The 25430-nt window shown below is 43.6% G+C and overlaps 1 protein-coding gene across 1 annotated transcript in view; it reads right to left on the bottom strand.

Annotated features, from left to right (window-relative positions):
- INDH (INDH1(iron-sulfur protein required for NADH dehydrogenase)) overlaps positions 1-25430 on the bottom strand; it is a 128021-nt gene that overhangs the window by 5288 nt on the left and 97303 nt on the right. The window lies entirely within an intron of this gene.

Below are 25430 nucleotides of genomic sequence, written 5' to 3'. Positions count from 1 at the left end.
AGCTCACTTGGAGTACTTCCGTTGGTTCCTGCATTTTATCCTTTGGCTTTGCCTATCAGTGTTGATTTACATTGCATTTGTGCTATCTCTTGCACTTTATCCTTTCGCTTTGACTATCAATGCTGATCGATCTTAATAGGTGTCTATAACACTACTATAGAGTAACCCCTTACTACCCAACTTTCAAATGGTGTACAATATTCAAGTGCTGCTAGCAAATTTGAATTGGTCTGAAATGGTCCATAGCACCACTTTAGACTGGCCTCTACCATATATTTTAATTTCAGTTCAATACAGTCTATCCACAAAATTATTTAGCATGCACTATTGAAAAATGATGTCACAGAGAGAAAAATACAACTTTTCAATCAATGCAACCACTTGGCTGAGGATGCCTGACAAATACACTACTGTGAACCATAAACATGCACAAAATATTCTCCCACTGGAATATGAATTCAATATTTCAGTGTAGGATATTGTGTAGATAATAACATTGTCTAGATATGGATACAAAATAGCAAAACTGTGTAGACTCTTGAAAATAATATATAAAACATTTCTGTAGCTACATATTAGCATAAACATCCCTAGACATCTATTTATGACTATATACCAGTCATCTTGTCTTGGCAACTCAGTATATTGAGTGAATGCATATCAATCATCTTGTCTTGGCTACTTGGTAGATATGACTTTCCACCTTCGAATTACCCTTTCATACTAAATTCACCCCAATGGGGTAGAGGGTGTGTAGTGTGTAACCTTAGCAATCTGTGGCTACAAGCCACTGGTGCAACCAGCGACTCACATTAGTTTCCAAGTAGGATTGCATTTGCCTTCCTATCTTCCAAACAATCTTGTATGCATCATCATTAAACAATAATATGCTGGTAAAATTGTATTCTAGTTGCCTTTGCAAAAAGCTGTCAAGCATCCTATAGAATAATCAAAAGCCAATGTGGCTCAGAGACATAGTACACATGATTAGGGGCCTAAAATTCAGGTATGGCTTTTGGCTTCAACACCAAAGCCATGAAAAAGTGGTTACAAACCCCCTTGAAAGAGAACTTCATTGAGAATCAAATAAAAATAAATAAACTCATTTTGGATTTAAATCCAAGCAAAGGACCCCACACAGTTATTTAATATTTATGTGATGGAAAGTTCTTAGCACATGCATGTGCATGGCTAGTGTCTAATTCCAACCAAATCATTAAATTTTCCAAAAAAGTTTTAAATGTTATGTTCCATTTTAAAAAATTTTAACGGGATAAAAATCCCCCCTCAATATCAATGTTGAGGACATCGCAATCAATGTCCATCGCTTGTGACAGCATCACTAAGTACTCAATGCTTGGTGGGTCATTTTACACTTAATTTTGAAGGCAAGGCACATAGGTGGTCTTCAATGTGTTCTAGGAGACTTCAAGTTGATGGAGATAGGCACCCCCAAAATTTGGAGGAATTTGGAGAAATTTCAACAAAATAAAAAATGTCCAAATTGCATTTGAACTATCCCTTGATTAAAGGTTTCTGTTGGGTATTTCACTCACGCCTCACTTACGCCTACGCTCACATCGGAGTGTCGGTGATCAGTAGGACACTAGGGCACTTTTTACTCTCGGTAGGAGGGGTTTTTTCCCCCAGACTTATGGTATTATTTCGTATATGCTTATGACACACACTTACGGGCACTTACCGTGTTCGGTGTGAAAACCCCCCTACAACCCTAAGGTTTAAGGGTTGTACCTTGTACTTTCAGTTTACACTCTTTCAAACTATTGCATTGGGTGTCGTCCTTCACTCTCTACTGTCTACTGTTTTGTGTGCTGAGCTTCGATCCTACCTCCACTCTCACACTTGGTATCAGAGCAGCATTGGCTTGTTCAGCCGAGGTTCCATTCAGCTTAGCTCCGCTCAGCCTGTGGGAGCTCCCCGCTCAATCCAACTCTACCCGTCGGATTCGACACGACTGCAGTAGCTCGACCAACGCCCTGTCTTGCAGCACTTCGTCTTGCACCCGCCAGGCCTCGTCTGTTGCACCACACCAGTCTCTTGTACACGCCAGACTGACACCCACCAGGCTGCTGCGCCACTTGCCAAATAGCTGTCACCCTACCAGTGCCTGCCTCGTCAACTACTCCTCCAGCTCCTACCGCCTAGACCTCAGGCGTTGGACGCTTCCTGTCTGCCCCTGTGTTGCTCGTCGTCAAAGTCAACACCGCTGGTGAGCCAGCGTCCGCCTCAATCGCCAGCTCTCTGCCTTGGGACTTGTGCGAAGGATGTATTTTGGGGAAAATGCATCATTTTTCGTTTCCCCGTGATGTTGCTTTTAGAGCAACAACTAGATTGCAGTTAGTGCATTCAGATGTATGTGGACCTATGCAAACAAAGTCATTGGGAGGATGTTACTATTTTGTGACTTTTATTGATGACTTTACTTGATTTTTTTGGGTCTACTCTTTGGTCAAAAAGTCAGAAGTGTATGATGCATTCTTGGCTTTTCTTGCACTTGTTGAAAACCAGTCTGGTTGTAAAATTAAGACTCTCCGTTCGGACCGAGGGGGGAAATACATATCCTCTATGCTGAATTTTTTTTTGAAGCAGAAGGGCATTGTCCATCAGTACACTACTGCTTATACTCCACAGCAGAATGGGGTTGCAGAAAGAAAGAATCGGTCACTCATGGAGATGGCCAGATGTATGCTGAAGGCAAAGAGCTTGCCTCACAGTTTCTGGATAGAAGCCGTCATGTGTGCTTGCCATGTTTTGAACAGATGCCCCACCAAAGCATTGAAGAAAATTACACCTTTTGAAGCTTGAAACAGCAAGAAACCTTCTGTTGGACACTTTCGTACCTTTGGGTGCCTTGCATATGCACATATTCCAAAGGTACTCAAGAAAAAGTGGGATAACAAGGCTGTTAAATGCATTTTTATGGGATATAGCAGTGAGAGCAAAGGCTACAGACTCTATGATCCTGTTTCTAAAAAGGTATTTGTCAGTAGGGATATACTATTTGATGAAAAATCAAAATTGTCCCTGGCTGGTTTAGATACATATCAGGCTGCCCGTGATGTATTTGAAGGGCTGCTGCCCATTACATTTGGTGATTCAGCTAGAGTTTCAGCAAGTGAACTCAATGTTCAGCCAGCTACTCCTTTGGAAAATGCAGAAAATTAGCCATTGGCTCATCTGAATATTCAGCAAAGTGCTGAAACTGAAATTCAGCAAGAAGTTATGCACAATCAAGAGGCAAGACAAATGCCTAGATGGTATTTACAGACTATGAAAGATAGTCATTTAGATGCACCCATGGCTGGTCGTACTAGAAGGCAAGCTCGTATGCATGATACTGCACATACCATGGAGTTCATTATGGCAGCAAGCACCTTCCATGATGAGGAGCCTGAATGTTTTGAACATGCACAACAGAGTGTGCATTGGATGGCAGCAATGAAAGCTGAATTGGATTCTATCACTAAGAAACAAACATGGGATTTGGTGTCTTTGCCATTTGGGAAGAAAGCCATTCGAACAAAATGGGTCTACAAGCTGAAACGGAATGCAGATGGATCCATTGACAAATACAAGGCAAGGCTTGTAGCTAAAGGCTATGCACAGAAAAAAGGCATTGACTATGAGGAGACATTTGCTCCTACCTTCCGTATGACGACCATCAGGTTTATGGTTGCTTTGGCTGCTCATTATGGATGGACTGTGCATCAGTTGGATATTAAAACTGCATTTTTACATGGGGAACTTCATGAGGAAGTATATGTACAGCAGCCCATTGGTTTTGCAGTTGAGGGCTTGGAACACTTGGTATGCAAGCTGAAAAAAGCTTTGTATGGTTTGAAACAAGCTCCTAGAGCTTGGTATGCAAAGATAGATGCTTTCTGGCTTAGCCAAGGATTCATAAACAGCTCATCTGAGTTTATCCTTTACGTATGTAAAGAGGGGGGATCCATGCTGATCATTTGTCTTTATGTTGATGATCTCTTGGTTACAAGGACACATGCTGATTAGATTTCAGCATTTAAACAAAATTTGCAGCAAACTTTTGGCATGTCAGACTTGGGGTCTTTGCATTATTACTTGGGCATTCAGTTCATACATGATGCTAGAGATATTGGGTTATCACAGTCAAGATACATTGGTAAACTTCTTGAGAAGTTTGGCTTACAGGATTGCAAGCCAATTTGTACACCAATGGAACCTGGACTTAAACTGTCATTACATGATGATAGTGATTTGTTTGATATACACACGTATGCTCCAGCAATTGGATGTCTTATTTACTTATGCAACACTAGGCCAGACATACAGTTTGCAGTTTCAGCCCTGAGCAGATATATGCATCAGCCACGCATGTCACATTGGCAAGCTGTTAAGGGTGTCTTTCGTTACTTACAGGGTACTAGATCTCTTGGATTGCTTTATGCCAAGGGGGGACCACTGTTACATGCTTACAGTGATTCTAATTGGGCTGGTGATTATGATTCACGTCACTCTACGAGTGGCAATTGTTTCTCTCTTGGCTCGTCTTGCATATCTTAGCTTAGCAAGAAACAGTCCACTGTTGCCACATCGTCATGTGAAGCTGAATACAAGGCAGCTTTCACTACCACAGTTGAATGCGTATGGATTAGACGCTTGCTTGCTCATCTAGATGTATTTGTACAGAGCCTACTCCTTTGTTCACTGACAGTCAGAGTGCCATTGCAGTGGCACGGAACCCAGTGTTTCATGCACGCACAAAACACATTGAGATACATTATCACTTTGTCAAAGAGAGGCTACATGCAAGTGATATCAACCTCGTCTATTGTCCTACCACCAGTAATGTGGCAAACATCTTTACCAAAGCTCTTCCTCGTGAGAAATTTGAAGCATTTCACCATGCTTTAAATTTGATCTCCTTTGGTGGTGGATGATCCTTGTACACTTCATCACTCTTCACTCTAGGGGGGTTTGTTGGGTATTTCACTCGCGCCTCACTTACGCCTACGCTCACATCGGAGTGTCGGTGATCAGTAGGACACTGGGACACTTTTTACTCTTGTTAGGAGAGGTTTTTTCCCCTAGACTTATGGTATTATTTCGTATGTGCTTATGACACACACTTATGGGCACTTACCGTGTTCGGGTGTGAACACCCCCCTACAACCCTAAGGTTTAAGGGTTGTACCTTGTACTTTCAATTTACACTCTTTCAGACTATTGCATTGGGTGTCGTGCTTCACTCTCTACTATCTACTATTTTGTGTGCTGAGCTTCGATCCTACCTCCACTCTCATAGTTTCAAACTAACTAATTAAAATTAAGGTTTTAATTGAAACCTTATCCTCTCTTAATCGAGGCAGATTTAGTGAAACACCCCCCTAGGATCCAACCTGAAAACGAGATATGATACAAGCTATATCTACAAATATAAGGGATTGGACATCAAACTCACTTCTCAACTATAAAGCCCGTGAGAGCAAGCACAAAGATCGAGACTCAACTGAGAGTACAGTTAACAGTGAAGAGAGTGTGAGAGTGAAGTCATGACTCCCAATGCAATATTGAAAAGAGTGTAATGTGCAAGTACAAAGTACAACCCTTAAACCTTAGGGTTGTCAACGTGTGTTCACACTCGAAAGGTATAAAATAAGATAAGTACCCAAACTGTGTAATATAAGCACATTAAAAAAAGAAGAATAAAACTAGGGGAAAAAACCTCTCATAACGAGGGTTAAAAGTACCCCAGTGTTCTATTGAATCACCGATACTCCTCTATGAGCGTAGGCGTGAGTCAAACCCAACAAACCCTCCTGGAGTAAAGAGTGATCAACATACAAGGATCATCCACCAAAGGAGATCAAATTGATAGCATTGTGGAATGCTTCAAATTGGTCACAAGGAAGAGCTTTGGTGAAGATGTCTGCCACATTATTGGTGGTAAGATAGTAGACAAGGTTGATATCTCTTGCATGTAGCCTTTGACAAAGTGATAGTCAATCTCTATGTGTTTTCTACATTCATGAAAGACTGGGTTCCATGCCACTGCAATGGCACCCTGACTGTCAGTAAACAAAGGATTAGGCTCCGTGACAGATACATCAAGATCAGCCAATAAACATCTCATCTATATATATTCAACTATGGTAGTGAAAGTTGCCTTGTATTCAACTTCACAAGATGATGTGGCAACGGTGAATTATTTCTTACTAAGCCAAGAGATGCAAGATGAGTTAAGAAAGAAACCATTTCCACTCGTAGAGTGATGTGAATCAAAATCACTAGCCCAATTTGAATCATTGTAAGCATGTAATTGTAGTAGTCCCCCCTTGGCATAAAGTAATCCATCGCCATCTCCATGAGTGACTGATTCTTTCTTTCTGATATGGAGTATGTGCAGTTGTATACTGATGGACAATGTCTTTCTATTTCAAAAAATTATTCAGCAAGGAAGACATGTATCCCCCCCCCTCGGTCCAAACAAAGAGTCTTAACCTGACAGCCAAATTGATTTTCCACAAGTGCAATAAAAGCCAAAAATTCATCATATAATTTTTCACCAAGGAATAGACCCAACAAAAGCAAGTGAAGTCATCAATGAAGGTAATGAAATAATAGCATCCACCCAATGACTTTGTTTGCATAGGTCCACATATGGTGACAAATGCACATGAGCCTCTCTCTTATGATGAGGCCATACACAGATGATAGTCACTCAATGGGACAGGACTATGTGGTTGGAGTTTCACTCCTTACAAACTATTCATACGTGGGATTTGGTTCATTTGCCTAGTACCAAAAAGGCATTGCCATACAAGTGGATATACAAGCTAAAAAGTATCCCTGGACACCCTCCAGTCCGTTTATAAAGCCAAATTGGTAGCTAAGGGTTTTAAGCAAGAATATGAAGTTGACTTCAATATATGCAATAGCCTTAAGGGCTTTGAAAAAAAAGGTAGGAAACACCTAGTGCAAGCTGAGAAAGAGTCTTTATGGCCTTAAGTAGGTAGCTAGGGAATGGTATCACAGGTTTGATGCTTTTATGCATTCACAGGGATATAACCATAGTGCTATGGGTTCGTATTTATACAAGAAAAAGGCTCCTGAATAGCAGCCTCATGATTTTGATACTCTATATGGACGATATGCTTATTACTAGGAGAGCTCATGATAAGTTGGATGCCTTGCAAACTTAGCTCAAAAAGAGCTTTGAGATGAAGGACATGGGACATGCCTCGCATATTCTTGGGATGCGCATCATGTGCAATTTCTCTAAGGGGCTTCTTTATCTATCACAAAAGGAGTATATCTAGAAAGTCCTTGAGTTGTTTCATATGCAGGATGGCAAGCCTATTGGTTATTCTCTACCTTCTCATGTAAAGGTTTGTCAAGCCGATTATCTACGGTCTAATAAGCAGAAGGCCAAGATGGCCAAGATTCCTTATACATCCGCCATGGGCAATTTGATGTATGCCATGATCGCCACTCGTCCTGAGATACCATTTGCAGTGGGAGGAGTTGCATGCTATATGGTTACACCTAGTAGACGGCATTGGGATGCCATCAAGGGTATCATGAGATACTTGAAGGACACAACAGCTACGTGCATATGTTATGGTAGCGAGGATACAGGAGTCATGGGATACACTGACTTTCATTATGCAAGATATTGGGTTTGACTCACATCTACAACTATGATCACAAAGGAGTATTAGTGATCCTCGGTAGGACACTGCGGCACTTTTCACTCTCCTTACGAGAGGTTTTTCCCCTAGTTTTATTCTCTTTTATTTTATGTGTCTATGTTACGTAGTTTGGACACTTATCGTGTTTCACACCTTTTAGGTGTGAACACACATTAGCAACCCTGAGGTTTAAGACTTGTACTTTGTACTTGCCTATGACTCTCTTTTGATAATTGTATTGGGAATCGTGTCATCATTCTTACACTCTCTTCATTGTCAAATGTACTCTCACTTGAGCTTTGATATCTATGCATCCTCTCACCTCTAATATTTGGTATCAGAGCAAACTTCAGCACCACCAACTAAGCCACCACCTCTAGTGTCAGCAACTCCACCGCCACCAGCTGTCTTCAACTCCAACAGCCACCAGTTTGCCAGTTTGAGCTGTCACCAGCTGTAAGTCTACCTCCAACTCGCTTGCCAAGCGCCACGTGTGATCGCTAGCATCACCTGTGCCGCCACCTGAGTCTGCACCGCCGCCAATTTAACTGCACCCACCTATTCCACTTGGTCTGACTATGCTTCCCTTCCTCCATTTTTGTGTTATTGCCTCCAGCTTTAGTCGTGACAGTGTCGCCCTAGCCTCCAGCTGCCTGCGACCTGCTCCAGCAACTCTGCCAAGTTTGCCAACTTCACTTGGTCCTGTAGCTGAGCGGCCAGCGCCACCATCTGTTTCGCCAGGTCAGCCAGGTCCATCTGCCTGGCTCAACTCTACACTGACTCTATCAGAGGTAAAAAAGTGAAATTTATTAATTTTTTAATTCAGATTTGATCTACTGCAAGGGGCTTGTGACCAGGCAGCATAACTTTGTTTGTGCACGTATCTGAAACACATTTATTGCAGAGATTTTGTGAATTTCGAGCCAAATATTTAGGGCTTTTGAAGCCAACTCAAACATTGGCAAATGTACATCAGTGTCAATCTGTACAGAATTTCTGCATTTTGGGACAACAAATTACAGGGCTTTTGCATTTTTTGTGCTACTAAACACTGTTTGTGCATTAGATAGTGCGCACATCAGACAGTTTTTGACAGAGTGTGATCGGATTTGCTAATTACAGCAAGGTGCTTGCTGTAATTTCCAGAAATTCTCAGATTTCCAGGTTGGTCCAACTTGAAGTATTGCTCTTGTACTCTTTGATCAGTGGCATTTAGCATGGCCAATCAAGGACAAGGTGATGTATTCACAAATGTATCCAAGGAGGATAGGTTGGATAGCAACAACTATTCTCTATGGTCTTCTATGATGAAAAATGTGCTAATTGGGAAGAATCTTTGGGATTATGTTAGTGGTGAATAAGTTTGTCCTGGAGTTGTGGCTCCTGCTACACCTCTTCCAGGAGCATGTGGTCAAAGGTCCGCTTAGCCCGCTCCAGCTTAGCCACTTCCCCAAAGATTAGCAGTACGAAAGGCTTGGGACACATGGGATGCTCAAGCATTGTAGTTGTTTTCATTGGCAGTCTAGCAATCTATCATCCCGCACATACAGTCTGTAGCTTCTTTACGAGAAGCATGGTTGACACTTGAGCAGATGTTAGCTGGAAAAAATTAGACACGCATCTCTTTCTTTTCTTTTGGTGATACAGCTGGAGCTTCAACCACCTGCTCCATTTAGTAATGCAGATAATCAGCCTATGGCTGATTTCAATATTCAGCAAGATGCTGAATATAAGGTTCAACAAGAGCTTGTATGCAATCAAGAAGCTAGACAGATGCCTAGATGGTACTTCCAAACTATGAAAGATACTCATTTGGATGCTCCAATTGCTAGTCGTACTAGAAGACAAGCTTGTCTACATGATGGTGCTAATACAATGGAGTTTGTTATGGCAGCACATGCACTTGATGATGAGGAGCCTGAATGCTTTGAGGATGCACAATAAACTGTGCATTGGATGACAAAAATGCAAGTAGAGTTTGATTCTATCATAAAGAATCAAACATGGGATTTAGTGACCTTGCATGTTGGAAAGAAAGCCGTTGGTACAAAGTGGGTCTATAAGCTCAAAAGGAATGCAGATGGATCCATTGACAAGTATAAAGCCAAGCTTGTGGCCAAAGAATATGCACAAAAGAAAGGCATTAACTATGAGGAGACATTTGCTCCTACATCCCACATGACTACCATTCGGTCTATGGTTGGTTTGGCTGCCCATCATGGTTGGACTGTGCACCACCAGCTTGATATTTAGACTGCATTTTTACATGGGGAACTTTAAGAAGTGTATGTATAGCAGCCCATTGGTTTTGCACTTCAAGGATCCGAACACTTGGTATGCAAGCTAAAAAAGGCTTTGTATGGTTTGAAGCAAGCTCCCCAAGCCTCATATGCAAAAATTGATACCTTTTTACTCAGCCAAGGGTTCATTAACAACTCATTAGAGTCTACAGCTTACGTATGTAAAGAGGGGGGGATCCTTGCTGCTCATATGTCTTTCCTCAATTTTATTCTCTTTTATTTTATGTGCCTATGTTATACAATTTGGGCATTGATCGTGTTTTACACCTTTCGGGTGTGAACACACATTAGCAACCCTAAGGTTTAAGTATTGTAATTTTTACTTGCATATGACTGTCTTTTGATTATTGCATTGGGAGTCATGTCTTCATTCTTACACTCTCTTCACTATCAACTATACTCTCAACTGAGCTTTGATCTCTGTGTATCCTCTCATCTCTCACACAGGACATGCAAGGAGTAGGAAGTCCACCTCTGGCTATGTCCTCACCTTTGCTGGAGGTGTTGCTTCTTGGATGTTCAAGGTACAGAAATGCATCGCCTTCTGTACTATCCAAGCCGAGTATGTTATAACTACTGAGGTGTATAAGGAGGCTCTTTGGTTAGGCCGTCTGGTGGCAAACCTTGGTATTACTAATGTGGTCCCTACATAGCATTTGGATTCTATCAGTGCTATCCAATTAGCAAATAATCTGGTCTTCCATGAGAAGACGAAACACATTGAGGTGCATTGCCACTTCATTAGAGAGGTCGTTGAGGACAGGTCTGTTGACCTTGTCAAGATCTCAACTAACCAGAATCCTACAAATTTGCTCACGAAAAGTCTCTCAGTTTTTGTCTTCCTTAGGAAGATGATGGGCATTGGATGAGATGATGTCTTTTCTCATCCTATTGTACTTATTCTCATCTTATTCTCTTCTCACTAGGGACACATTCACCTTCAAGTAGGAGGCGATTGGAGATAAAGGCGCATGTACCTAGCTGCCTGTATATCACTATACTGAAAGTACCCACACACCTGTACACTGCACGTGGCATGCACCATCACTGTCACTTTATTCTTTATTATTTTAGTGACATTTGAATAAATGAAAGCCCAGTCACACATTGTGACTATTGGAGTTCCCACATTTTATTTCTCTCTCTCTTGCTCTAGCTCCTTCCACCATAGCTCTTGCTTCCACTCCGGGCTCACTCCCTTCATGATATGGGTGGAAGCGGAGCATTGCCAAGCTATTTATTGGCTCTCCTCACGGATTCTATGGCTGCACTAGGTCATGTGTTGGTGCCCCCTAGTTTGAAGGCAGCCAACAGAAACAAGTTATGCATACTCTAGAATATAGCCAGAAAGAGGCCCATCTAGTTGCACCTCAATTGCAATGGTATATAGTCTCTTCGATTTTGCCTTTAGTGGGGTACTTTTGTTGGAAATTGTTTCTACTATGGTAAACTAGGTCATTTCTTGGAAGAATATCTAGATAGAAAGACTATCTTGGTAGACCATCCTATGGATAAAGAGCAAAACATATACCTCCTCTTATTGAGAAATGGATTATTGAGCCCAACCAGAGTCTAAATCCAAACCACCACCTCCTTCCTCAGATCGAGGCACACAGGGATGGACGGAAACCCACCACACCAAAGGAAAAGCCAATGAGGCCTCCATGTCTGCAGTATCTACAGGCCCCTCTTCATCACTCGGCATTCTGCATACTTATTCGCATTGCCGAGATGCATTGATTGCTTCAGTTTCTACTACTCCTAAGGATCCATAGCCCTACAAAGAGCTAGAATGACAACAACTTGCACGTGATCCACTAACCCTACTCCCTTTTGATGTTGATGGGTGCGTGATCACTCCGCGGGATCGCAAGTACCCACGTTTTGCCTCCCACCCTATAAATGGACCTTCCTCCTCATGGGCTGATCCTCAAAGGCCCAATCCTTTTGCAGCACTAAGAGAATTCTTTGAGGACAATGTACTGGAGACACTAGTAGAAACGGCCCAAGCCCATGCAACCAAATCTCGTCAACACTCTTGATTCTATGTGTTGATTGAGTCGTGGGATCTCTTTCACACTCGTCCTTTTGTGTCTATTGAATCAATTGTAACTGGTTTATGTATGACGGCCTAGAGCCACCCTTACTTTGTAATCTTGTTGTCTTATACTTTTTTTAGTAATTAATATACACAACCCATTGGGGGGGGAAAAAAAAGAGAGTACACTAGGAGTTGAACACCATTGATTATACTTGCTAAACTGAAAGTGAGTGAAAGTACTACCTTAGGTCCCAAGTAGACCAAACCCCTACCTTAACTCAAGTTAGCTAACTCTAGAAGTAGTGACAAAACTTATTAATGTAGTTGCGTTCACAATACAAACCAACTAATTAAAATATTAGACACTACCTCATAGAATTGCAAATTCTTACAAAGTAGAGGTTGTGTTTGCTGACCTAGAGCTATCGTCTGCTATTGGCAACCTGTCTCAGGCTATGTTTTTATTGCTTGCTGCCACATGACACTTCACCACTCCCTGCAAGTTGTGTTCTGTCTCCCTAGCTGCTGCCCAAGCTGTCTCCATGCTTTAGACTTTGTGTTTACTCACTCTATCTCCTCTATCTATATGGCACTAATCCAACTGCCACAGTACTGCGTTTGCTGCTACCAAACATCATTGGAGGCTACATTGCTGCGATTCGGGATCCGTTGGAGTACGACACTCTCTCCAACTCATTATCTCTACCTTGGTCCTTAAGACGCAATAGTACAAGGTTCAATATTCATTCATTGCATAATGTGTTTACTACATTGAGCATTGTATATTCAATAGTCATTCACTTCAAATTATTATGTGGTCATTGTCTATAAGTTACCCTAAGCCTAATTGTGTTCTCTTATCAGTTTGTGCTTTGTCATACGATTGTATTTGTGTTTTTGTGTTAGGGCATTTCTTTATAATCAATGCTACTAGGACCCATCTCAATATCCAAGGATATAACACTTCCCCCCTTATGAATGATTATTGTCCTCAATAATATCCTTAGAGACAACATGAGGAAAACAACTCTTTAACAAACATATCGACTCCCATATAGCCTCCGCCTCCAAGTAATTTTTCCACTTGACCAAATACTTCGAATAAACGGTGCAATGGACCATTTAGTCTTCAAGTTAAGAACTAATTCGGGTTCAAGTGGAATATACCAAGCAGTGTTCTCAAGCTATGGGACTTCCTCAATTCAATACACTTTGTCCCAATCATTCTTTCATACAACTAACATGGAAAACACTTGCTAGTAGTCATTGAATCAAAGTCCTTTCGAACTTTAAGGTAAATCCACATGCCCTCCTAGAGCTCTAGATTGGTAAATCCACATGCCCACTTGGAGCTCCGAAGGAGTACAATGTTGCTTAGCATAAAATGATCCTAGGCCATTTTAATGCTTTTCTTTGTAATCATCAACATGTCTTGCATATCATGCATAAAGTCAACATTGGACTCCATTTTCACTCCCTTGAACTCAACGACAATCAATAGTTTTGGCTCATAACTGTATATAAGCATAAACAGGCTACAACCAATAGCTGAATCCTTAGAACTATTATAAGCAAACTCAATTAGAGAAAAATAACGCTCCCATGAGATTGTTTATGGAGATATATCCATGCAATATATCCTCCATAATTTGATTTGTCCTCTCTATCTGTTGTCTTAGCAGGCTCCAACTAGTTTCTAACTTTTGGAAGACTTTGCTAGAAGTGGCTGGTGAACTTAGGATGCCGATCACTAACTATTTCATTAGCAAATCATAGTCTATGAAGATGCTCAACAAAGAGACCAACTAATTCATGGCTTTACATAGTCATCTTTGTAGAAATGAATCGAACAATTTTCATCGAATAATTTTCATCAATCAGTCCATCACAACCTGGATTACATCATGACCTTGATGCCTACAAGGTACTCGTACTACAAAATCCATAGAAATGCTACTCCACTTTCTATCAGGAATTGACAGAGGATGTGACATCCCCACTTGTTTGTGTCATTCAGCTTTACTAAGCTGAGAATGTGGGCACTCATGCACGTAAGACTCAGTCATAGTCTTGATGTGCGCCCAATAAAAGTAGCCAGGAACTAAGATAAAGTCCACTATATCCAAGGTATCTAGCGCTCGTGCATCATATCACCCGTATAAAATTTTCCTACAAATATTCTAATCATCAAGCGTACACAATTTACCTTATTTAAAAAGTAATCCATTACGGATGAAACAATCTTCCACCATCTTTCTCTCAGTAGCTAGCTTTCAGGTGTCTAGACTACCAAAGCTTCCTAGGCTGCTAGGTTCCTCTCAAACTAGTTACCAAATCTTACCAAAGTGAAAATCATTTTGGCAATGCTCCTTGAGAGAAAGTAAAAATCTGTTACAATTTTGTAGAAGAATAAGACATTAACTTCAAGGATGCGACTCAGCGCATTGGCAACCATATTAGTTACACCCTCTCATTAATGAATTTCAAAGTCAAATTCCTGCATGAGCTCCACCTATATCGCCTTATGGCCACGGAGATCAAGCTAATCACAAAGATATTTCAACGAATAGTAGTCAATCTAGATAATGAACCAAACACCTTACAAATAATGATGCCATATTTTGAGCACATGGAAGACTGCCAATAGTTCCTTTTGTTGGGTGGTGTAACATGTTTGGGTATCCCTAAGCTTATGGCTCTCAATTGCAATGGATCGATTGCCTTGATAAGGAATGACACCCATAGCATAATCACTTGCATCCTTATGAACCTCAAAAGGTTTATTCCAATCTTTGATCCAGAACATGGATGCAGAATAACCGGCCGTTTCAATTTTAGAAAACATTAATGGAGCTCAGTAGTCCAAACAAAACTAACATGCTTTTTCTTGCTTCAGATACTCTTAAGAAATCATCTTAAGAGCTGAACAATATTGGTAGAATCCTTAATGAACTTTCGAAAAAATCCAATAAAACCCAAAACAGATTTTACTTGTCTTATGATTCTTGGAATAGATCAATCGAGCACTACTCGAACCTTTTCAAAATCAATTCAAATGTCATCAATCCAAATGATATGTCCAAGATATAATAGCTCCGTACAAAAAATTCCCACTTGAATGCTCTCGTCTTAAAAAGATGTAAGATGATACACGAATGATTCGCATGTTTCTCCAACGACTAACTATAAATAAATATATACTTAAGAAAAACAACTAAATAAATATGGTGTCAAAAAAAATGATTATCCATTTTCTAAGATATAGACAAAACAAATCATTTATCATCTACTAGAAAGTTACAAGAGTATTAGATTAGCCAAAACATAAGACCAAAAATTGATAGTGCCCATACCGTGTCCAAAATGTAGCTTTCAAGATATCCTCTGAAGCTATCAATATCTCATGGAAACCGAACCTAAGAACGGTCTTGGTGAAATATTGCGCACCACAAAGTTGATCTAGGAGATTATCCATCCAAGATAACGAATATTTATCCTTAGTAATCACCTTATTGAGACCTTTATAATCAAAACAGAAACATATTGTGCCATGCATTTTTTTTTAGCGAGAAGGACAAATGCACCCCACATAGATTTACTAGGTTCAATAAACCCTTATCTAGGTTGTCGTAAAGTTGCCTAGCTATCTTATTCTCTTCTTTGGAGCTAAGCCTATAATGTTGCCGAGAGATGGGATGGCCACCGAACACTATCTTAATCCTATGGTCTAATATACCATCTTGTTAGGTAACTTGGACAAAAAGACATCAGTATACTCGTGTAGAATTGAATCCGAATATTTATTCACATCTGAATTCGTATTAGCATTATTATTAAAAGGAACTCAATTGCATTGCAACTAAGACGATTAAACTTTTTTAATAAAACAAATATAAGTAACAACATCTAGATCACAAAAACAATTACTCAATTCCAAAGCTAATATCATATGTACATTACTTTCAGTGATCTCCAAGGGTAAACAAGCCTCAATCAGATGAGACCAACCACCAAATTCAAAAGACGGTACATGAGTTTTATAGTCAATGTACAAAGATTCAATGTCAACAATGACATCGGCATGATTAAAACTCGTCAATTCGAAGTCCAAGAGCTCATGGTACTATGGGATCGAAAGATCCAACCTCAATACTATCTCATCACAGCAATCAATAATTGGGCCCTCTACATAACGGATATGATATGCTCAATTAGCAAGTATCATATGGAGCTTAAGTTCCTACATCGACTAAGAAGAAAGAAATTTGTGAGTAGAGTCGTTATCAAACAAAACAATAGCTTCTTGGCCATTAATACAGCTAGTGACCTTTAAAAGGTCGTGTTGCCAAACACAGTTTTATTTATGGAGCAACCATCACAACTACTCCAATTAAAATTTAGAAGAAATACATGGAGCTTCAATAGTATTAAAGAAGCCTTTGAAATAGACTTCGCCTTCTTATTCTAAGGACTCTCTCTATCACCACAAAAGTGCCTCGTCTAATGGCAAGCAAAGCAATGATCCTTCTTGCGCAACTCTAAAGGTGATTAATGAGTTGCTATTAAGGTAGAAGGTTTCTTTATCTTGAAGGTGGAGACAACTCAATGGGATCCACCCATCAACTGGCTGGCCCTACTCATAGTCAAAATATTACCAAAGTTTCTAACATACCTGTAGAAATTCTCAAGTCATGTAATGGACAGTGAAGCACCTTATTTTGCTAATCCAACGGCAATCCAAAAAGATAGCGTATATAGAGTAACACCTAAAGATCATCCAAAGCCTTTGTTTTATCAGGATCTTTAAACTCTTGTGAATCATCACATTCCTTCTTCCCTTTAAAGAGATCAAGCTAGAATTGAAGAGGCAATGTCCTCATGGCTGTAGGCACAAATGCAAAATTGGGAGCGGACATCTCAGCCAACTACCATTGCATGTCTTTAATTTGAACTTGGAGAATGGCTAGTAGTAACAATAAATCTCTATCACATTTCATGGAGAAGAAGATCCTTCGGACCTTACCCGTGTGTGTGTTCATGTTCGGAAGAACCCAGATGTGTATCCTCCATGTGTTAAGGTTCAGTAGCAACAGGTGTATCAAAAGGAGGTACACCGTGAGATGTCATGGTGTCAATAGGAGAAAGAAGAATAGATAACAAAGAAAGTTTGGAGAGAAAGAAATAAAGAAGAAGAAAGAAAGTTATATTAACGCCTACAACAGGCCAAGTTGGCCTATGAGACCAAAATGTTGCATACAAAGTGTCTAGGAGATTTCAAAAGTCCCAGTGAAGCTAACGTTTATGCTATGTTGAACTAAATTGAGTAGGTACAAAATGATATCTAGACTAGATACAATCTAGAGGTACTCCCAGTGCGGTGTGGAACTGCTCCTGGAGTGTTCATCCTAGGATGTCCCGCATGGGTCGGTCTAACATGGAGAGACTAAAGCAGTGGGGCAAGGCCCTCCGATGGCGGCATAGTATCCCTTGTATCTTCAACATGTGTCTTCTACGGGGACGGGGGCCGGAGAGGCGTGGGCGCCGGGCTTTGCCTCTAGCTGTGGCTATTTCTAAGGTGGTCCCCCGGGGTCGGGAGGCTGGTTGGGCTGGTGGGGGCTCGGTGGTGGGGAGGGTAGCTGGTATTTGGTAGAATTCGTTGAGTGTGCATTGGTTAGTGGCTCCTTGTCTTTGCTCCATGGTTCGTAGGAGGTGGTCTCTGTGGCGTCATATTTCCAATAGAAAGAGCCCCAGGCATCTCTAGTCTTTGAATTCCATCACCTTGGAGAGTGGTCCAAATCCTTCGCTGAATAGGCAGTGGAAGCATCCCCGGATTTCGTAGTACACTGAGCATCTACAGATATAGTGTTCTTCTGTCTCTGGCTCGAGATGGTAGAGCTAACAGATTCGGTCTTCTGGGGGAAGGGGGTTGGCCCCGTATCTGCCCGTTTCGACCCGTAGTTGGTGTGAGGACGTGAGGATCTGTCCGATGGCACTTCTGACCCCGTGAGACAGGTGTGTGTCCATGTAGCTTGGGCGGGTGATGAAGCCATCCGGGGAGATGTGCAGGAAGTGCTCTCGGTAGAAAGCCTTCTTGGTTCCTAGTTCCAACGTGGGGGTCACCCATGTCCTGGCTGTGTCTGTCTGGATGATATCCATTCTGATGATGCGATTCACCTCCTCTCAACTGAGCTCCAGGTGTGGGCAGTCTAGGCTGTATTGTAGTGGGGGGAGGTGGTCCATTGCAGGCCATGGAGCCGTAGCCAAGTCTCTGTTCGAGCATACTAGCACTCAGTGTCCCCTTGTGTTGCTAGCTGTTTGGATGACTCCAGGGCGAGTCTGGGGTACCGGTGCCGGGGCAGGTCCCATATTCGGTGCAAGAAGGTCACGGTCTGGAAGAGGGCCTCAGCCACGAGGAGCGATGCCCCCAGCTCTGCGCGGATGATCTCGTGTGGTACAGAGGGCTTGCTTCGGATCATCTGTGAGATCATAAGTATTAAGGGTCTCTCCATCTGCTCCCATCCCTCATAGGTGGCCTCCTCCTTAGGTAGTGGCTGGTCCTGTGGGGCCCTCCGCGTGTGGTAGAGACTGGACCCCCATATAGGAGCCCCGTACAAGAGGGCTGGTGTGACCAAGGTGTCAAAAAGCCAGAGCTTGTTTGGGGTTCCTGGAACTGTATGCGGGCACATTGGTTCTCCATGGACCCGAGGGCTGCGTAGCCTCGAGTTAGTCTATCTTCTGCTGCTTTTCTCAAGGTAAATCTCGGTCCAGAGAATGTAGTCCCCAGATAGACGTATCTTTGGACCACGTCCACAGTCTCTCTGCCATATGTGAAGGGGGGTACCGACCGTCGGAGCCATTGGGTTGACGTGTTGAACACCATGACCTTAGTTTTCCCCAATTCACAGTTAGGTCTTTGTCTTGGCAGAAGGCCTGTAGTGTGTCCAGTTGGCGCTGTAGCCCTTCGGGTGTGCTGGAGATGAGGACTATGTCGTCCGCATATAGTAAGATGGGTATCAGTGTCCCTCCCAGGCTCAATCCCTCCTCGCCCAATCTATCGATGTACTCTGAGATCTCATCAATGTAGAGGCCAAATAGGGTGGGTGAGAGTGGGCATCCCTGCTTGACTCTGATGGTGCTGGTTATCTCCTTTGATAGCCCTCCTGGTGCCCGAACTCGGCCCGTTACCGATTCGTATAGTGCCAATATCCCCCATCGCATTTCGGTTGGGACCTCCAATTCCTGTAGTCTCTGCGTGAGCCTCGCTCGTGGGACTGTGTCAAAGGCCTTGCGGAAGTCCACGAAGCAGCAGTACACCCGTCTTCCATGTGCTCTGCCCTCCTCTATGATGGCTCTCAATGTGAGGATATGGTCAAGGGTGCAGAAACCCCTCCTAAACCCTGCTTGTCCTGCCGCCCGATGTTGGTGTTGCTATGCCCACTTGCTCAGCTCGTGGTCTAGTATGGATCCATAGAGCTTGGCTAGTACATGGCCAACCATGACTGTTCGGTAGTTCGTGGGAATCATGGGGTCTCCGGTCTTCAGGATAGGTATTATGGTGTTGGCTGACCAGCTGGCAGGGAAGCCTTCGCATAGGGCTCTGTTGAACATGTATGCTAGGAGAGGTGCCAATATGTCTCTGGCATGGGTCAAATGCTCTGCTACCAAACCTTCGTGGTTTTGGGCATGGCCATTTTGGAGTCTATCAATGGCGTCCCGAACCCGCCCCGTCCTGAAGAATGTGGATGATCCGGGTCTGCTCCCTGGGGGCTGGGGTAGTTGGGGCTGCTTGGGTACTTGGTATAGTGAGGTTGCATATCCGTGCCAAGTGTCCAGGGAGGTGATGGGCGTCTGGGCTCGGGGTTCCTGAAACACCTTCCATGCCTCTTTGCTGTCCTGTCCTAAGAATAGCTGGTAGAATTCCTGTTCCACTTTGGAGAGGTAGGTTGGTTTCTTCTGTCGCACTAGACGACGGAAGATCAAGCGTGCCTGTTTATGCGTGTGTACTCCCCGTGCTTCGTCCTATTGAAGACAGAGCCGAGTTTTCCTGCACTCTGCGTCGTACCAGCTATTCTGTGGGACATTCTTATTCAGAGGGGTGGAGTGGGGGGATGTGTGGGGGAAGTATTTGGCAGCCGAGGTGTGTAGTGTGCCCGCCAACTGTGCTGTGACCTCCTCCAGGGGTGCGTGGGGGTCCATTTCCTGTAGGCTCCAGTAGAGATGGTCGGAGTATGCGCTCGCAGTTAGCCCGGTAAAGTGGTACCTGGGGAATCTTGGGGGGTTGCTTGCTAGGGGGGTTAGGTCATACCTGCAGGTTATGTCAAATTGCAGGTAGGCATGGTCAGTAGCCACTGCGAGTGGGCGAGGTGATATTTTAAAGGACTGGATGTCGGGGATAAGTGATAGAGGGCCGAGGATATAGTCCACTATGCTTGCTCCCAGTTTCTGTGTGGCTGCTCCATGTGCCCCCCGTCCGATGCAATTGGCCGCGTGCTTGTGTGGGAAGCATGTGAGGGCATCCGACCCGGGCCATCTATCGAGACCGTTGAGGATGGCTAGTCCGTGTGCCCCCCCTAACGCCAGTAGGTGTTCACCATATTCGGTGCATTCAGCTGTGTCCTATGATGCTCGGTTGAGTCCTATCTCCTCCGATGCGATCTCTTTGTACATGTGGTCCTCGCTCTCGAAGAAGGGGGGTCTGCCTCTGTGCTGTGCGTGCGTTTAAGTCTCCGGCCAACATGACATCCCCCAAGCTGGAGTAGTGCATAATATCCTCGTACAGTGGTAGGTATGGTGACTCGCCCTTCAGTGATGCGTATGGGGAGTGTGCTTGTGACATTAATGTGACATTAAAAGAGAGATTAAATGTCACATTAAGGTCATAAATATGGAATGTGACATTAAAAGTGACATTTAATGTCACATTAAGGTAAATCTAGGGGAACATGCACGAGAATGACCGTCCAGGCTCTTGGGCGCCGGAACGGGGTTAAGGGGAGCCTAGAGAGTCCAGGAATAGTAGGACTCCAGGAAGTTGACGGCTGGCAAAGGAATCCGAGTGGGAGGGCCAGCACTGATCTAGGCGTGGTTGGGAGGAGAAGAATGACTCGTGCTCAGAAGTTTCATGGGTTTTCTCTCTGTCTTTACGAATCCATCTTACATTGGTATCAGAGCCTATGGCTCAACGATCAGATCCGTCGTCTATCAGAAATCGTCAGTTGTTCGTCAGATAATCAGTCGCCCGCCAGGTCGTCAACGTCTCGCAAGGTCGTGTGAGTACCAGGCGCCGTGAAAACGCGACGGCGCGACGGGCCGTGAAGGAAAAGAAAAAGTGAAACGTGCCAGGCGCCGTGAAAACGCGACAGGCCGTGAAGAGAAAGAGAAGAGACGTGCCACGTCACATTAATGTGACACGTTACGTTACGGGCAGAGAAAAGATAAAGCGTGGGGTCGCGAGGACCAGACCAGGCGTGGGACCAAACCAGGCGTGGAGTCGCCAGGATCAGACGTGGGGTCATGAGAAAACGTGACTCTGTTGTTGGGTATTTTACTCACGCCTTACTTACGCCTACGCTCATATGGGAGTGTCGGTGATCAGTAGGACACTGGGGCACTTTTTACTCTCGGTAGGAGAGGTTTTTTCCCCCAGACTTATGGTCTTATTATCGTATGTACTTATGTGCTTATGTTACACACATTTAGGCACTTAGTGTGTGTCGGGTGTGAACACCCCCCTACAACCCTAAGGTTTAAGGGTTGTACTTTGTACTTTCAGATTACACTCATTCAGCCTATTCTCTTGGGTGTCGTGCTTCAACTCTGTCTCTCTCACTCTCACACTGTCTACTGAATCCCAGCTGTACCTTGATCCTCTGCTCTCACATTTGGTATCAGAGCTCAGCTCTGAACTCAGCTTCTGCAGCACACGCCAGTCCTGCTCCAGCGTCAGACGTCACGTCAGCACACGTACAACCTGTCGTCAGTTCTGTCTGCAGTCAGGCGCTGTTCCACAGAGCTGCCTCAGCACAGTACAGCTCGTCGCCAGCCTCCACCAGTACCCTGCCCGTCAGCAGTCGTCCACGTCAGCAGTCGTAGTCGTCCGTCAACAGCTCGCGAGCAGCACCAGCAATCAGCCTCAATACGCCAGGGCCCGTTTCCTGCAAACGTCCGTCAGCAGCTCGCGAGTCTCGAGACCAGTTTCGTGCAGGCGGAGTCAACGCCTGCTCGCGACGTGCTTCACGCTGCCTGCCCTGTCTACGCGCAGCCTGCCTGCCCATCACGACTCGTCAGCCAATCAGACGACCTGCTCACGCCTGCCCGCCAGTCTACCTCGCGTCAGCAGCTCGCGACTGCTCATCCGCCCGTCTGACGACCTGCTCCCGCCTGCCCGCCTGCCTACGTCACGTCACAACTCGCGACGTGCTTCACGCCCAGGTAAAAACAAAGTTTTCAAAATTATTATTATTCCAGCCCAGAATAAAATTCTGGAAGCGGCAGTTCACACGCGGTTGGCACAGATCTACTGGAAAAGTAAATTTCATGCAAATTTCTGGACTGAATGGTCAAAAATTTTGGGGCTTTTGTGTATTTGGAGGACAGATGCATTTAAACTGCTGATACAGTCACAGAACGACTGTTTTTGACAGAGATTTTGGCAAAATTTTGGGGATTTATTCATAACAGTGCTGCACTGCACTGTTTGCACCTTGGGAAGCGTGCAGGAAAGGACAGTTTTCTGACAGAGTACGCCCTTGCACATCAATTGCAGAAAAGTATTTGCTGCAATTTCTGGAAATTTGCAGATTTCCAGTTCTAACTGCTTTGACATTGCTCATATTGTCTTTGGAAATTTGTCATCATGGCAAATCAGGGTGGTGATGTTTTTACGTATGTATCCAAAGAGGACAGACTGGACGGAAACAACTATTCCCTTTGGTCATTTATGATGAAAAATGTATTAGTGGCCAAGAATTTATGGGATTATGTCAGTGGAGAGGAAACTCGGCCGGGAGTTGTAGCTCCCGCTACTCCTCCTCCTCATGGCGCACGTGGACAACGGGGACCACAGCCCGCTCCACCTCAGCCACTTCCTCTAAGAACTACAGCTCAAAAATCTTGGGATACCGGTGATGCACAGGCCTTGTCGCTGATTGCTTTGGCAGTTCAGCGGTCCATCATACCTCATATCCATTCGACATCTTCTTCACGAGATGCATGGTTGACTTTGGAGCATATGTTTGCAGGAAAAAATGAGACACGGATCTCTTTCTTGAAGAAAGAGTTAGAAACTCTGAAGATGCATGAAGGTGATTCTATGCAGGATCACTTAAACAAGATTCAGGACTTGAGGGAGCAGCTCATGAATGTAGATGAGGATTTTTCGGATGCACAGTTGATATCCACCACCTTGAATTCCCTACCTCCTTCGTACTTGTCTTTTCATACTGCATTGAACCTCACAATGAGGATTGCTGCACCCACTCACTTTTATTCAGCTGGTTAGCTTGCTTCTAGAGGAGGAGCAAACACGGAAAAATAGTGGTGTGGATGCTATAGTCTCTGAGCAGGCTTTTGTGGCACGACAGAAAGGCAAGAACAGCAAGGTGAAAAATGCTCCACAGAGTTCTGGCACTTCGGGCACATCGCAGAATCAGTCACAAGGGGGCACGCAAGCAAAGAAAGGAAAATGTCATTATTGTAAGAAGCCCGGCCACTATATCACTGAGTGCAGAAAGCGCATTGCCAAAGAGAAGAAGAAAGAGTCAGGAATGTCTGTTTCTACTACTCCTTCCACTGCTAGTGAGTCCGCGTCCTTTGTTGTGGACAGGGACTATTGTTTTTACACTTGCAGTTATGATATCTCTTGGGCCGATAAAGCACTTAGCTCTACAGAGGATGCTGACACTTGATTCTTTGACAGTGGTGCTTCTAGACATATCACATCTCGCAGAGATTTGTTTGCTTCAGTTAGTGCACCTCCCGTTGGGAAATCGGTACAGTGTGCCAATAATGCATCATACCCTGTTCGTGGTATTGGGGAGATTCAGCTCACAGCCATTGATGGCTCTATTCTCCGCCTGCAGGATGCTTTGTTTGTGCCTGGAATAAAGAAGAATTTGCTTTCTATTTCTTCTTTGGCACGTTGTGGTATGCAGGTCACTTTTGATGATGACCGTTGCATGGTTCGAGAAAAAGAATGCATGACATTGGTCTTGACAGGATCTTTGTGTCATGGTCTATATGAGTTGGATGCTCTTTCAGTAGATCAGTCAGCATACTTGACATCCACTCTTACTCCTGCTATAATACAGGCGGAGTTATGGCATGCTCGTTTAGGACATGTAAACTTCGGCAGCTTGATGCTTTTACAGTGTACTCAGATGCTGGATGGCTTACCTCTCTTGGAGAGACCTCCTGAGCACTTATGCGAGGGATGCATTTTGGGGAAAATGCATCGTTTCCCATTTCCTCGTGATGTTGCTTTCACGGCAACAACCAGATTGGAGTTGGTGCATTCAGATGTTTGTGGGCCTATGCAGACCATGTCATTGGGTGGTTGTTATTATTTTGTGACATTCATTGATGACTTCACACGTTTTTGCTGGGTCTATTGTTTGAAAAAGAAGTCAGAAGTGTATGATGCATTTTTGGCTTTCAGTGCACTTGTTGAAAACCAATCTGGATGCCACATTAAGACTCTCCGTTCGGACCGAGGGGGGGAATACATGTCCTCTATGCTGAATTCTTTTTTGCAGCAGAAGGGCATAGTACATCAATATACTACAGCTTATACTCCACAGCAGAATGGGGTAGCAGAGAGGAAAAATCGGTCACTCATGGAGATGGCCAGATGCATGCTGAAGGCAAAGAGCTTGCCTCATAGTTTTTGGATGGAAGCAGTCATGTGTGCTTGCCATATTTTGAACAGATGCCCTACCAAAGCCTTGAAGACCATCACACCATTTGAGGCTTGGAACAGCCGCAAACCTTCTGTTGGTCACTTTCGTACCTTTGGGTGTCTTGCCTATGCCCATATTCCACAGGTACTTAGAAGAAAATTGGACAACAAGGCTGTTAAGTGCATTTTTATGGGATATAGCAATGAGAGCAAAGGCTACAGACTCTATGATCCCGTTACTAAGAAGGTTTTTGTCAGCAGGGATGTTGTTTTTGATGAAAAATCAGAATTATCCTTGGCTGGTTTGGACACATATCAGGCTGCCCGTGATGTTTTTGAAGGGCTGCTGCCCATTACTTTTGGTGACTCAGCTGGAGGTTCACAAAATGAACCTAAGCCAGCTGCTCCTATGGAAAGTGCAGAAATTCAGCCATTGGCTGATCGGAATACTCAGCATAATGCTGAAACAGAAATTCAGCAAGAGCTTGCACACAGCCAGGATG

The sequence above is a fragment of the Lygodium microphyllum genome, chromosome 22, assembly GCF_053477565.2.
Source record: "Lygodium microphyllum isolate KBCC chromosome 22, Lygodium_microphyllum_v1.1.10, whole genome shotgun sequence".
In the NCBI taxonomy this organism is placed as follows: Eukaryota; Viridiplantae; Streptophyta; class Polypodiopsida; order Schizaeales; family Lygodiaceae; genus Lygodium; species Lygodium microphyllum.
Note: the sequence above shows the minus strand (reverse complement) of the source record. Positions and strands in the feature narration are given on the sequence as shown.